Source organism: Monodelphis domestica, chromosome 7 (assembly GCF_027887165.1).
Source record: "Monodelphis domestica isolate mMonDom1 chromosome 7, mMonDom1.pri, whole genome shotgun sequence".
Classification (NCBI taxonomy): Eukaryota; Metazoa; Chordata; class Mammalia; order Didelphimorphia; family Didelphidae; genus Monodelphis; species Monodelphis domestica.
The window spans coordinates 171,233,107-171,248,968 of NC_077233.1; the positions used below are offsets into that span (position 1 = coordinate 171,233,107).

The 15,862-nt window shown below is 37.9% G+C and overlaps 1 protein-coding gene across 5 annotated transcripts in view; it reads right to left on the reverse strand.

Moving 5' to 3' along the window:
* Positions 1-15,015: 15,015 nt before the first annotated feature.
* Positions 15,016-15,862, reverse strand: part of FAM221B (family with sequence similarity 221 member B) — a 40,812-nt gene continuing 39,965 nt past the window's right edge. For 4 of the 5 annotated variants that reach the window (XM_007498785.2, XM_007498789.2, XM_007498787.2 and 1 more), the window contains one exon: positions 15,016-15,112. The gene's annotated coding sequence lies outside the window, so the exon portion shown is untranslated. The other variant, XM_007498786.3, reaches the window with a different exon arrangement.

Here is a 15,862-nt window from a genome sequence, read left to right on the forward strand (position 1 = left end):
ACCCCATTAGAATGTAAGATCTTTGTTTTTGAATTCTTTTTGACTTTTTCTGTTTTCAGAACTTAGCACAGTGCCTAGATACATAGTAGTTTAGTATGTGCTTGATGGTTGATTGATTTAGAATCCCAAGAGAGAAGGTATAAGCATTTTTATTAAAGGACCTTTGATCTTTCACTTGAGAGAATAACCCAAGGCGATTTCTCTGATAGGCAATTTTGAGACAGAACTTCATGTCCAGTAACATTTTATTGTATTACTTCCCAATTACATGTAAAAACAATTTTAACATGTTTTCTGACATTTTAAAATCCAATTTCTCTTTTTCTCCCCCCTCCCTGTCCCTGAGATAGCAATCAATTTAATGTTATATATGTGCTATCACTGAATACATTTCTATTTGTCATGTTGTGAAAGATGTGCTAATATGGCACACACAAGAAAAAACTCATTAAGGAAATAAAGTGAAAAATGGTATGCTTCATCTGCATTCAGACTGTAATAGTTCCTTCCTTGGCAATGGATAACATTTTTCATCATGAGTCCCTTGGATTTGTCTTGGATCCTTGCATTGCTGATAATAGTTAAATCATAGTTGATCATCATGCAATATTGATCTTACTGTGTATAATGTTTTCCTGCTTTTCTTACTTTAGTTTTTTTATATGAACTTTGCATTAGTTCATATAAGTCTTTCCAGGTTTTTCTGATTTTGTCCTTGTTTCTTATGACACCCCAGTTTTCTATTACAAGTATATGCTATAACTTATTCAGCTATTCTACAATTGATGGAGATCTTCTCAGTTTCTAATTCTTTTCCACCATAAAAAGAGCTGCTCTAAGTATCCCATAATACTCATGTAATGTGTAATTAGAATTTTGTACTCCAGGACTATGTTTCCCGGAATCTCACTTTTGTCCTTATATTGTGTCCTTACGATTTGGAGATAAGGTTTCTGTAAGCCCACTCCTCTTCGCTCTTCTTCACAAATGCAGTAGGGAAAAACTGCTCTTTACTCAGGCTATACTTTTCCTCTACATCAAGTGATTATTAATAAATCTTATAAAATATAATATGTGGAGTTATTGGATATTAATTTTAATCTTACATTTCTGGCAACCAGCAAAATTGGAAAAATCATCCTTAATTTTCTTTTAAGAAAGCCTTAGAGTAAAGAATAGGGAGTTTTCTTGGTGGTAGGGACCTGCCCACCACAAAAGCAGGGACTGGTATCTCTGCCTGTACCACACTATTACTGCGAGCTGCTTCCTGCCTCCCACACCCTATTTCCCCTAGCTGAGTGGCTGGTACTGCCCCCCTGCCTCCTGGAATGGCTACACACCTTTCCCCTGCCACGTGGGTCTCAAGCGGTAGCCACTTGAACTTCCAGCTTGCAGCTGAGGCCAGTCTTAGACCGAGAAGCACTTTCCATGCTGATCAGCCCTTCCCCCTTCTAGCTTCTAAGCCAATTTTTAAGCTGACCCTGGGCTGCTGTCTGAGAGGGTAGAAACTGAGGACTTTTTGCATGGGGGTTTCCTGTGCCATCCTCTACATCCTAAAACCCAGTATAAAGGGGGGAGGGGGGCAGGTATCAGGTCAGTGGATTTGAAGCCAAAGTTTTTGGAAATCAGCCTCTGGGTTTCCTGACCCAAACATCATTTAGAGCCTATAATTTCTATTCAAATACTCTTTTGTTTTTTTCCTGGCATTTTTGCCCCTAGGGAGGAGGGCAAGAAACAATACTTTTCCATACCTCTTAGCTAACTCTTGAAGGGTTTTTTTTTAACTTCAAGTAAAGGTCTTTTGTTTTCCCTGTAATAAAAAGCCAAAGAGCTTACCTCAGGAGTAATGATATTACCTAGTATGATTAAAACTCTAAGGGAACAAGTTTTATTCCCAGAGAATTTTACTGGGTTGGAAAAGCTTACAAGTTCAGATTGGCTCTGTTTACTTCTGTTCTTGGGAGTCTTTATTTTCATTGGATATTTTCCATTTTATTTCTCCTCAAGAATAAACAACAAAAAGCTAGCCTGCTTAAATTACAGACCCAAATGGAAAAATTTTGAAAAATTCTTGATTGATCTCAAGATGCAAAAGGAAGATCCTTCCCTATCTATGCCTAAGGTGGAATACCTCACCTCCTCTCTTGCCTTGTTCAGCTCCTGGCTGTCCTGCCCTTCCCTGTCCCTTCTCCCAGCCCTCCCCATCCCCAGACCAACCCTGCCCTCTCCCCTCACCAGCTCTTCTCCCTACCCCTCCCCTTACTTACTTGGTAGCAACACAGACATCCAGCCAAGAGACAAGAACCACGAATAATTCAGTTAAATACCTTTTCCCTTTAAGGGAAGTGCCCACCATGAAGAAGTGGTGATCTTAAGGCACCACACACCTTTTACACCCCAAGATATTAAGAAATTCAAGCAAAATACTCCTTCTTTTGAAGATGAACCTACAGTAGTTATTAAGAAGCTTGACAACATTTTTCATACATCTGATCCTGCATATCAGGATGTGCAAAACTCCAAGCCTTTTTGACAGAAAGAGAGCAAAATAAAATTGTTTCTCTTGTTAATACAGTCTGGGGAAAGAACATAGTTCACTGACCTGAGCAAGATCCTAAATGGGATATTAATGAAGAAGGGAATTTTTTTATAACTATGCCAGGTTAGAGAGGCATTGCTGAAAGCAATGAAAAATTGTTCTGATAGGCCATGCATATGGACCAAGTTTGAGAGTCTTAAGCAATCAGAGGATGAAACTCCCTCCCAGCTTATGGATAGACTTATTGAGCTGGGAGGTAGATACATAGACCTAGACCTTTCCAAAGAGAGAGATATCAGGCAAATTAGGAGACAATTTGTAAATAACTGTTGCAAAGTGGTCAAAGATTATTTTAAGACAAACTGCCCAAACTGACCTAATATGGACCTTGAGGAATTGAGGAGAGTTGCAGTTTACGTATCTAAAGGCCATGAACAGAAAAATGATGAGACCTATGAATTAGTAGAGATGTTAAGGAAATAAAAGCTTTAACTGAAAGATTTGAAAAAGAAAAAGCAGATCAAGCAGTGGCCATTTCCCCTTTTCAGGAATCCAAAAATAAATCATTTACCTGTCACTTCTGTGCAAAAAGGGGTCACATAATGATGAACTGTAAGAAGTGTAATCAGGTAATTAAAAATAATAAAAATTATAGAAATAATAATCCAAATGAGGGAAACAATAACTCAAACTAAAATGCCTAACAAAAATATATTCAAAGTGGGGTTTGTCCACACTATAATTAGGGTAAACATTCCCCTCAGCGTGAGGGATCCCAGGATAATACCCAAAGATCTTTATAAAGGTGTGAGGGGATGGTAAGGGCACTGGAATTGGAGAGTAAAACCTTTGATTTCCCAGATCCTGATGTTTTAATGCCAGTTATCCCTATCCAATACCCTCCTTACCCCCCAGTGATGAACCTCATGTAACCCTGAAAGTTGGAAATACGATTGGTATTGATGAGTACATCTTATTCTGATTCTATTGGCTTACTAAATATAGTGGGGGTTTCAGGGCCACCCCTAAGCGTCCCAAAGCTTTCCCCTTGAATGGTGTCTGTATGATCCTTATCAGTAGAACATTCTTTCCTTCTAATGCCTAGCTCCCCTATAAATTTTCTAGGGAGAGATCTTTTATGCAAGCTTAATGCCACAATAACTTGCTCTGCAGATGGCTCTATGTCACTAGAATTGCCCGAGGAATCCCTAAATTTTCTCCCTGTACTTCTCTTAGATAGTCAGAAGATGAAGCAACCTCCCATTTTTGAAATCCCAGCTGATATACCTGATATACCTCTCTGGGCCACATCATCTTCCAATGTTGGCCTACTTAAATCAGCTGTTCCTGTTCAAATTAGGGCAAAAGCTGGTCCACCTCCTTCTATTCCTCTGTATCTCTATCAAAAGAGGTAATTGAGGGAATTACCCCAGTAATAGATTCATTAGTTGAGCAAGGAATAATCATTCCATGCAAATCTGAATATAATACACCCCTCCTTCCTGTAAAAAAGCCAAAATTAGGCCTCAATGGGAAAACCACCTATAGATTTGTACAAGATTTAAGGGCTGTGAATAATCATGTCATAAAGAGACATCCTGTGGTTCCAAACCCAAACAAAATTATCTCCTCTAGGATGTGGCAAAGTAGGGACATTAATGCATTGCTGGTGGAGTTGTGAATTGATCCAACCATTCTGGAGGGCAATTTGGAACTATGCCCAAAGGGCGATAAAAGACTGTCTGCCCTTTGATCCAGCCATAGCACTGCTGGATTTGTACCCCAAAGAGATAGTAAGGAAAAAGACTTGTGCAAGAATATTCATAGCTGCGCTCTTTGTGGTAGCCAAAAATTGGAAAACGAGAGGATGCCCTTCAATTGGAGAATGGCTGAACAAATTGTGGTATATGTTGGTGATGGAATACTATTGTGCTAAAAGGAATAATAAAGTGGAGGAATTCCATGGAGACAACCTCCAGGAAGTGATGCAGAGTGAGAGGAGCAGAACCAAGAGAACATTGTACACAGAGACTGACACATTGTGGTACAAGAGAACGTAATGGACTTCTTCAGTAATGGCTTTACAATGTCCCTGAACAACCTGCAGCGATCTACGAGAAAAAAAAAAAACAAAACTAAACTATCCTCAAGCAGAGGACAAACTGAGGGAGTAAAAACACCGAGGAAAAGCAACTGCTTGACTACAGAGGTTGAGGGGACATGATTGAGGAGAGATGCTAAATGAGCGCCCTAATGCAAATACCAACAATAAGGAAATGGGTTTAGAGCAAGGACACATGTGATACCCAGATGAATTGCACGTTGGCTAGGGAAGGGGTGGGGGGGTTGGGGTGGAGGAAAAGAAAATGATCTGTTTCCAATGAACAATGTATGAAAATGACCAAATAAAATAATGTTTAAAAAAATAAAAAAATAAAATACCCACAAAAAATTATCTCCTCTATTCCTCACACAGTCACATACTTCACTGTAGTAGACTTGTGCTCAGCATTTTTCTCAATACCAATTCATGAGAGTTCCAGGAATATATTTGCCTTTACCTGGAAAGGTTCTCAGTGGACCTGGTTGACACTAAGTTTTGACAAGGGTTTGTGGACAGCCCTACATTGCTCTCATAAAATTTGAGTCAAGATATAAATATTAAAATTAAGAATAGGTGTTTAATTTAATACATGTATGATTTACTCTTGGTCTCATCAAATGCCACAGTGTGCCAAGAAGATAGCAAATTTCTCCCTTTAGAGCTGCATAAGAGAGGTCACAAGATCTCAAAGGCAAAGGTTCAGTGGTGTCTCTCCAAAGTGAAATATTTATATTTTAACTGCTGGTGTTGGCTCCATTTCCCCTAAGCTCATTGAAGATATTCAAAAATTGAGTGCACCCTCCACTAAGAAAGAGTTGAGGGCAATTCTTGGAGCTACAGGGTTTTGTAGGCAGTGGATCCCCTGCTATGGGGAAATCACTAAATCCCTTATAGCACTAACAAAAAATTCAGTCCCTGAACATCTTAAATTAGAGGCACAATACCTGTTAGATCTTTCTAAATTAAAATAGGCTCTCCTGTCTGTCCCTGATCTAGGCATCCCAGATTACAACAAGCCATTTACTTTGTATGTACACAAACAGAAAGGGTTACCTTCAGGTGTTCTAACTCAAACTTTGGGACATGCTCAGCAAGCACCCAGTTGCTTATTTGGCCCAGCTGGACCCAGTAGCTTCAGGAGCACTGCCATGTCTTAGAAACATAGCTGCCACAGCCTTGCTAGTAACTAAATCTGCCGATTTAGTATTGGGATGCCCAGTAACCATAATGTGCCCACATGAAGTTGAAGCATTGTTGCTAAGACAGAGAACACAGGCATTTCTGATCAGAGTCTTGCAAGGTAACCTTGTTAGGTAATAAAAATATTACCTTGAAATGCTTTACAATTCTAAATCCTGCAACCTTGTTTCCTGATTTTACCAGTTTCAGGAGAACCTTTGCACAATTGTGAATCTTTAATGTCCATGGCTGAAAAACCTTTAGATAATCTCCTGGACACTCCTTTAGACAATTCAGATCTAGTCTTATTTTCTGTTTTTTCATGAGGGATGGTATTTGCTACACTGGAGCTACTGTAGTCACAGAAATTGCCACTCTGTGACCAGCATCATTGCCCTGAAATATAAGTGCTCAAGGTGCAAACTAATAGCTCTAAAACATTCCTGCATAATTGCCAAAGATAAGAAGGCAACAATTTACACAGACTCTAGATATGCATTTGGAATATGTCATGCAGTGGGCATGCTATGGCTTCAAAGGGGATTTTTTTAAACATCAGGTGGAAAATGTGTAGCAATTGCAGAAATTATTAATGAAGTTCGTTCTGCCCTTTAGCTCCCTGAAGCCCTATCTGTAGTTCATTGTCCTGTCCATACAGGTGGCATTGACTCTGTCTCTAGGGGGAATGACTGGGCAGATATCTCTGAAAAGCTAGCGGCCTTAGAAGGGCCTGAATTAATTTTAACATTGGCAACTAGTGATAACTTAAATTTGTCCCTTTCTTATAATGAAAAGGAAGTGGAAAAATGGAAGCATAAGTTTAAAGCAAAATTGATAAATGGGGTATGGGTATCATCTGAAGGAAAACTCCTATTCCATAGAAGTTTTTATCACCAAATTTGCCAATCCATTCACAAAAATGGTCACTTTATTACCCAGGGCATTGTGGAATTTGTTAAAAGTGTATAGTAACTCCTGGCATAACTACCATAGCCTCTAAAATGTGCACAGCCTGCCTACCTGCCAAGCATTCAATCATCACTCCTTTTGTGGCAAAGCTTTTGGTGGGCATCCTCTGGCTTACACACCATTTGAACACCTGCAAATTGATTTTATCACTATGCCAAAAGCTGGACAGTATAAATTTTGTCTTGTCATAGTAGATCAGCTGACCAGATGGCTTGAATCATTTCCTACTGCTTGATCCACATAGGCTTTTGTTGTTAAGGTGCTTTTAAAAGAGATTATTCCTCACTTTGGCCTGCCAGCATGAATTGATTCAGACAGAGGAATTCATTTCACTGATTCAATTTTGTCTCAGATTTATTCTTGTTTGGGGATAACTCCTAAATTTTATTGTACCACACCATCCCCAGGACGCAGGCCAAGTTGAGAGAATGAATAGAAATCTTAAAAGTATGATTGGCAAATTGGGCATTGAGACTAATTTAAAATGTCCTGAAATTTTCCCTCTGGCCCTATTTTATCTTTGTAGCAAGCCCAGAGGAGAACTACACATTTCACCATTTGAGATGCTTTTTGGACATCCCCCTATACAGGCTAAGCCTTTCTCTCCTGCATACACATCATTGCTAGGTGGAGATACTTCTATTGCCTCATATTTACAGGATTTGCAAATCAAATTATGAGAACTCCATGAATCTGGACCTGCTGTACAAGCAGGACCTATAGATTTCTTGCTCTATGACTTGCACCCAGGTGACAGGTGTACATAAAGAACTTCTAGCACACTGAGGTAACTCAGCCTGCCTTGGAAGGTCCATTTCAAGTCCTATTAACCATTCCAACAGCTATCAAAATTGAAGAAAAGGACTCTTGGATCCATTGCTCATATATAAAGAGAGCACCTTTTTATTGATAGTGACTGTATTCTATCATGCTTATTGTATTTGCCTATTGTCTTAAGATTTAATTTTGTTTTTAAATTTATATATTAAGTGAATATATAATATTCTGTTACACTATGTCACTTTCTATTACTATGTTTTGCCTATTTAATATATATATATATATATATATATATATATATATATGTTCTGTTGCACTATCTTTATTTGTATCATTCTATGCTTGGACTGGACAGAATGCCATCATAAAAGTCCACAAACTAGTTGGACAAAACTTGTATTAGTAACCTTTGGAGAATTTGATGTGCTTTTTGGGGAATTTTGGTAATTTTTTGAATGTGAATTACTTGCTGTACTACTGTTTTATAAAGCTGTTACTTGGTGAAAATCATTTGCACTCACACTGAAGATCATGGTCAAGTTTAAAAAGGAAATGGATCTTATTTTTGGGTGAAAAATCTTTGTATTCTGCCTCTACTTGGCTGACACTTTTTCCACTGATTGTGAACTATATATTTTAAAGTTTTTAAAAAAAATTTCATTTTTGTTTTCCCTTGTATGTGCTATGTTACATTATTTGAGTTTTCTTTTTTGTCTCATTTTTTGTACTCGCACATGTTACCAGTATTAAGTTTTTAAAAAATTTTCACTAGGTTAAGTTTAAATGTCCATTTGCCCTAATTTCAATTAAATGTCCATTAGCCCCAATGTCAAAGTCCATTGATTGTTAAATATTATGGGACTTTGTTTAGTGATTGTGTCTGATTCCAGGAGAAGGGATCACAAAAGTGCCAAGGAGCACAAAGTTAACCTGCACAGTGCCAATGAGCACAAGATCAAAGAGACCAACCAATCCTGGTGGAATTGATGAGATTCTGTGCCAAGACATAGGACTTGAACTTATTTGAGGTTCGAGGTTTCAACTGTTTGACATACGCCAGACGCAGGTCTTACCTGTGCCACATTCTGACAAGTACAGAAGTCTGGCTACCATCCTGGTTCCCCTATCCCTGAGAGCAAAGGTAAAATCAGACCAGGGAGTTGTATTTCCTGTCTGCTTCAAAATATAGTCCTTTTTCCTGTCTTTCATAGTGTGGAAATTTTCTGTGGTCCTGGCTGCTGACTGGGTAAGTGCAAAAGACTTGTTGTATGTTTATTTTTCCTTACTTAGAATTTTTACACATAAGATTTTGACATTTTATATTTTATCCTGAAGTTATTTTTCTCTTTTATTTCGATTTTTTGATGTTTTTTATTTCCTTTGACAATTGAGTCATATACCTCATAACTCAGCCATGCATCCCTGGGGTGATCCGTATGTTTGTCAACACCCTCCTCAGGGGGGATTGTATTATTATCCCATAATGCAAAGTTAAAATTCTTTTGAGAATAATTTTAAGGATAAGAAACTTGCTACCTCCCTGAATCCAGAAAGTGAACTGTTTGGAGAAGGTACCATGAAGATGCCTGTAGAGACCACATACTGCACCAAAAGATCCAGAATGAATTTTGGGATGTGGTAATTTGAACTATGGGTGGTTGAACACATTTGTTTTGAATGTATACTCTTATGCCAAAGGAGACTGCCCTCCAATTTTTTTGTCAATGCACCTAGAAATCATTGGTTTTGTTCCTTTTTTTCTCTTTTATTTCCCGCTTATCTCCAACTTATTGTAATTTCCCCTTAGAGAGTGCAATATTGTAAGTACCTCTAGTTGAATATCTTTTATGTTGGCTATGTGTACTGATTCCATGGGGAAACTAAGCATGTAAATCTGGGAGATTTCTAAATGCTTGTTTTCTGTTAGAATCACAGGGGGGATGGTGTAATTAGAATTTTGTACCCCAGGACTACATATCCCAGACTCCCACTTTCATCCTTATGTCATATCCTTATGTTTTGGCGATAAGGTTTCTGTAACCCTGGCCTCTCTTCACACTTCTCCCATGAATGTGGTAGGGAAAAATTGCTCTTTACTCAGGCTATACTTTTCCTCTACTTCAAGTGATTATTAATAAATCTTATAAAATATAATACTTGGAGTTATTGGATACTAATTTTAATCTTACAGTAATGAAGGTTATCCCCAACATGGCATGGGAGTATTAGTCATCTCCATATTAATTGGCTATTATCCTTTATATCCAAAGTAGTTTTGTTTCTTGCTTTCTTTTCTTTTCACCCCTAAGCCAGCCAAGAAAGTCTGTTTTCTCTCCACATAAAATTTCATAGATAAGAGATTATCCATACCCATATGGCCTCAGAGAACCTGACTTACACATATTTCATATCCTTATTAGCAGGCCCAGAGATTTGTGTTCTCTATGGAGGCAGGGAGAGGGAAGAAGGAAATAACCACTCTTCTAGTGACCAGGTTCAGAACCTTGGAATCATCCTCTAGAATTTTGCCCCTCTCCATGTAGCTACCCCACCCCCAAATAGCCAATCAGTTGTCACATCTTTTCCATTCTACTTCTATAACATCTAAAACATCCATTACACACACATACAAACACACTCAATCATTCATTCACTACTGCCCTAGTCCTTGTCATATTTTGGCTGGACTATTTCAATATACTTTTATTTTGTCTACCTATCTCTGTTCTCTACTCTTTCTAAGCTGCCAAACTGATATCAATAAAAACATTGACTTCAGGAGGCCACTTCTCTACTCAAGAAATTTTTGCCTCAGAGCTCACTATTTGATAAAAATTGCTGGGAAAATTGGAAAGAATTTTGGCTGAAACTGGATATAGATCAATATGTCACGCTACATACCAAGATAAATTCAAAATGGACATAAAGGGTGATATAAGTATATCAGGGGAATGTTTTTTTACCTGTAAGATCAATGGATAGGGGAAGAATTTATGACCAAACAAGAGATGAGAAGATCATGGGAAGTAAAATGGATGCTTTTGATTACATTAAATTAAAAAGGTTTTACACATGCAAAACCAATGTAGCCAAGTTAGAAAGGATAAGACTGAGAAAAAATTTATAGAGCAAATTTTTCTGATAACAACCTCACTTCTCAGAAATATAGGAAATTGAGTCAAATGTTAGATCAAAGGATATGCACACGCAGTTTTTAGAAGAAATTAAAGCTATTTAGAATTATATGGAAAAAATGCCCCAAATCATGATTGATTAGAGAAATGCAAATGAAAATTTTCATTCTGAGGTACTACCCTCATACTTATCAGATTGGCTTAAATGACAGAAAAGAAAAATGACAAATGCTGGAGGAGGTGAGGAAAAATTGGATGTTAATGCACTCTTGCTAGATTTGTGAACTGGTCCAACCATTTGGAAGAACAATTTGGCACTGTAACCCAAAGCCTATGAAAATGTGCATACCCTTTGATCCAGACGTACTGTTATTAGGTCTATATTCCAAAGAGATAAAAGAATACACACACACACACACACACACACACACACACACACACACACACACACAAATTTATTTATAGCTCTTTTTGTGGTGGCAAAGAATTGGAATTTGAGGGGATGCCCATTCCCATTCAACTGGGAATGACTGAACAAGTTCAAGTTGTAGTATAGGATTTTGATGGAATATTACTGTGTTGTAAGAAATGATGAGCAGGATAGTTTCAGAAAAACCTGGGAAGACTTATGTGAACTGATGCAAAGTCAAGTGAGTAGAACCAAAAGAACATTGTGCACAACAACATCTATACTCTAATGATCAACTGTGAAAGACTTAGCTTACTTTGATCAATATAACGGTCTAAGATAATTCTGAGGGACTCATGATGAAATGTGCTATTCACTACCAGAGAGAGAGAGAGAGAGAGAAAACTGATGAACTCAGTGCAGATTGAAGTATATTTTTTCACTTTACTTTCTTGCCTTTTCCCCCTAACATGGCTAATATGGAAATATGTTTTACATGATTTTACATGTATAATTATCATTATATTGCTTGTCTTCTCAATCAGTGAGTGAGTGAAGGAGGGAAAGAATTCAGAACTCAAAATATAAAAAAAATGTTAAAATAAATAATAATTTTATTTAAAAATAAAGGAACTATAGTTTCCAGAATAAAGTACAAACTCAGGCATTTAAATCCTTTTAAAATTGGGTACCATCAACTATGTAGATTTATTGTACAGTATTCTCCTCTACACATTTTTTGTTATGAACAAACATAAACATTACATTTCAATGTACAAGAAGGAAGCAAACAAAAAGGGAGCTGAATATGAAACAGTAAACTTCTAATATGTATAGTTTTTTTTTAACTCCATCATCTTAGGGTTTTTTTGCATAATTCAAATTTTTGGAATTTTATTTTATTTTTTAAGCTATTACTTCCTGTCTTACAAACAACTCTAAGAAGAGTTAGGCAAATATATAAAAATAATAAAATACATAAACATAATTAATATATAAATATTAAAAATATTTTAAAAATACACATATAAAAATAAAAGCTAGAACACAGTTTTTAGGCTGGGAAGGCTAGATTTCAATCAGGTCCTCCTGACTCAAGGCCTGCTAACCAATGTACCACTTCACTGCCTCTAGAATTTTATTTTTTAGTTATAGTTTAGTTTAGTTTAGTTATTTTTAGGTATGAACTCAAAAAGTGCATTTCCATATACCCAGAAGCACACAGAGAATGCTCTATAAAACTATGAAGTTTCTATTTCATACTACCTGACTTTAAAAAAAATATTATAAATTCATACCACTTTTGAAACTTTCCTGCTGGTTGGTGCTTCCTTCTGAACTTCCATTCTCTTCTGTGTACTTTAAATTTTGGTTATCACTATTGCTAACACCTCCTTTACCACTCCCATACCCAAGAAGAAGAAAGGGGAAAAAGCTTACAACAAATATGCATAGTCAAGCAAAACCAATCTGCACCTTGTGCCCATCACTGTGTCACACCCAGGAGTTGGGTGGTATGCTTATTATCAATAGGTTCTTTGGAGGTGTAAACTGGTTATTTCTGTGGTCAGTTTTCTTAAGTATTTCAAAGTTGTCTTTCTCTACAGTGCTGTTGACCTTGTACAAATTGTTCACCTTGTTCTGTTTACTTTACTCTGTGTTATTTCATTCTATTTAAGATCCTTCAAAATAATCTCTTTTGTCATTGCTTATGGCTCAATAATATTCCATTATATTAGTATACCACAATTTGTTTAGCTATTCCCTAATTTTCTAAGAGGCAATCTAAGGCACCCCCTAAGACTGTTATTCTTCTTTCCCCCTTTCTCCTTTAAATCCTTCCTTGAAGGCCAGAAAGTTGTTTTGTTTCCTCTAACATTATCTTCCTTCATAAACCCATCGCTTCTATCCTCACTTATTTCCTTGTGATTTGATGCATTTCTTTGTCTTTAAAAAAAATCTTTAGAAACTAAATATTGGTTCCATGGCAGAAGAGTGGTAAGGGTTAGGCAATTGAGATTAAGTGATTTGCTGAGGGGCATATTGCTAGGAGGTCAGATTTCACCTTTGAACCCAGGACCTCCCATCTCCAGGCCTAGCTCTACTGAGCCACCTAGCTGCCCTTGAAATGATGTATTTATACACAAAATGTGTATTTTTTCTACATTTTTTTTGTCCATTTCAAGGAAGAGTGAAGTTCATTTGATGCCCACCCCCCTCATCCCTTTCCCCACATTTGTATAGTCTTGTATGGCACTACCAATTGCGAGTTTTCCTACAGCCCTTCTAACATTGTTGTTTTCCTCCTTTGAAATTTATTATCTTTAATTATCATATGGTTGTTTATGGCTTGGATTTATATCTTCTGACCACTTACAAGTTTTGTCTTTTGGAATATCTTATTCTAAGATCTTTCATTTATATTAGAAGCTTTCTGATCTTGTGTGATTTTTTTTTCCTTTTGAAACCCTTTCCAGGGGCAATGAGGTGGCTTCAGTGGATTGAGAGCCAGGCCTAGAGACAGGAGGTCCTGGGTTCAAATTTGACCTCAGATACTTCCTAGCTATGTGACATTGGGCAAGTCACTTAACCCCCAATTGCCTAGTCCTTACTGCTTTTTTGCCTTGGAACCAATACACAGTATTGATTCCAAGACAGAAGGGAAGGTTTGTTTTTTTTTTTAAACAGAAGCAAAAACAAACCTTACCCTTCCATCTTGGAATTAATACTGTGTATTGTTTTTATGGCAGAAGAGCAGTAAAGGCTAGGTAATGGGGACTAAGGGACTGCCCCATCACACTGTCTTGTGTAATCTTGACAGTAGTTTCTTGGTACTTGGGTGCTTTCATTCTGGAGACTTACAGGATTCTTTTTAAAATTTATTATTTCTAAAACATTCTTTTCTTTTAAAAATTTGAGTTCCAGATTCTCTCTCTACCTCCCACTCCTACCCATGGAGAAGACAACAATATATCAATTACAGATGTGAAATCATGCAAAACATATTTCCATATTAGCCATAAGACAAAAAAAGTGAAAAAAGCAAGAAAAATTAGACTTCAGTTTACACTAAGAGTTCATCAGCATTTTTCCATCAAGTCCTTTAGAATTGTCTTGGATCATTGTATTGACTGGAGTAACCAAGTCTTTCATAGTTGATCGTCATTTCACCATTTCACCAGATGTTACTGTGCACAATGATCTCCTGGTTCTTCTCACTTCACTTTGCATCAGTTCATATAGATCTTGCCATGTTTTTTTCTGAAACCACTTCAACTCACAACATTTCTTATAATACAATAGCATTCCATCACCATCATATGCTATAACTTGTTCAGCCATTCCCCAATTAATGAGCATCCCTTCAATTTCTACTTCTTTGCCATCACAAAAAGAGTAGCTATAGATATTTTTGTCCATATAGGTCCTTTTCCCTTTTGATCTCTTTGGGATGCAGACCTAATGGTGGTATTGCTGGGCCAAAGGGTACAGACAGTTTTACAGCCCTTTGGGCATAATGTTCTCCAGAATGGCTGGATCAGTTTACTACTTCAGTACCAGTTCATTAATGTTCCTATGTTATATCAATGAAAGACAGTTTCTCCCCAACATACTCTGGCTCTCTCCACACACAGACATCTCTATTCAGGCCAATACTCAAACACATTAGAGTACATGTATACATGTAGCCATATCCATGTATGCTGTCCTGTGCTCAAAATGCACAAGGAAACACACAAGCATGTGCTCACATAGGCCCGACACATTGTGCACAACATATATACCTCCATATCGATAACACATTCCTATACGTATATATGCATTTCTATGCATTCATACATATGCCCACGCATAAGTCCCGACATGTACTGGCATGCTCTCAGATATGCTTACAAATATCTGTTTTCATACTTGTCCACACACTGTGGACACATCTTTATTTCCTGGCGTTGGGCCCAGCTCACATGTTCCTATACCAGATGTAATATTTCGTGTCCCTGGGGAGGCAAGAGCAGAGTAGGTGAGGAATGAGGATCAGAAGGGCTTGCTGGGGCGAGGACCAGAAGGTCCTGGAAGCCCAAAGGGACCTGAGGGATTCTGTTTCTCCAGGGCCTCAAATCCCGAGGCAGGGAGGATGATATTCCGGAGGACAGGCATCTCAGCAAAAGGCATGTAGTCAGCTCCTGAGAGGGAAACCAGCATGGAGTGGGGAGGAGAGGTAGTCATGGATGGTTATAAAGGGAGGTCTGGGAGGAAGAGATGATTATAGTTGAGATGATCAGGGGAAATGGTTAGTAGGGGGACAGTCTGAGAGATTTGGGGAATGGTTATATGAGAGCTGATAGAGACCCAGGGAGGATGGCTGTAGACAGAGGCTCTGGGGGCGATGGTTAGAGACAAAGGGAGAAGAGGTGGGAAACTGAGGCAGGTGCATAAAAAGGAAGTCAGGGGAGATGGGTGGGTTATGGGGATTTGGAAACTCCTCACCATATGGTCCTTCCTCACTGTATGGCTCCCTTTGCTGTAAGGCCCTCTTTTCCAAATGATATTCCTCACCATATGTCCTTTCTTAGTCTATGATTCCTCCATATGGCCCTCTTCACTCTGTACAGCCAGCCTTACTATATGGCCTACCTTATTATACCACCTTCCTTGACATATGGCTCCTCTTTCCACATAGCCTCCCTCATCATATGGCCACTCTCATATAGCTATCTTTCCATCTGGCCTTGTAAGGGGAATGCCCC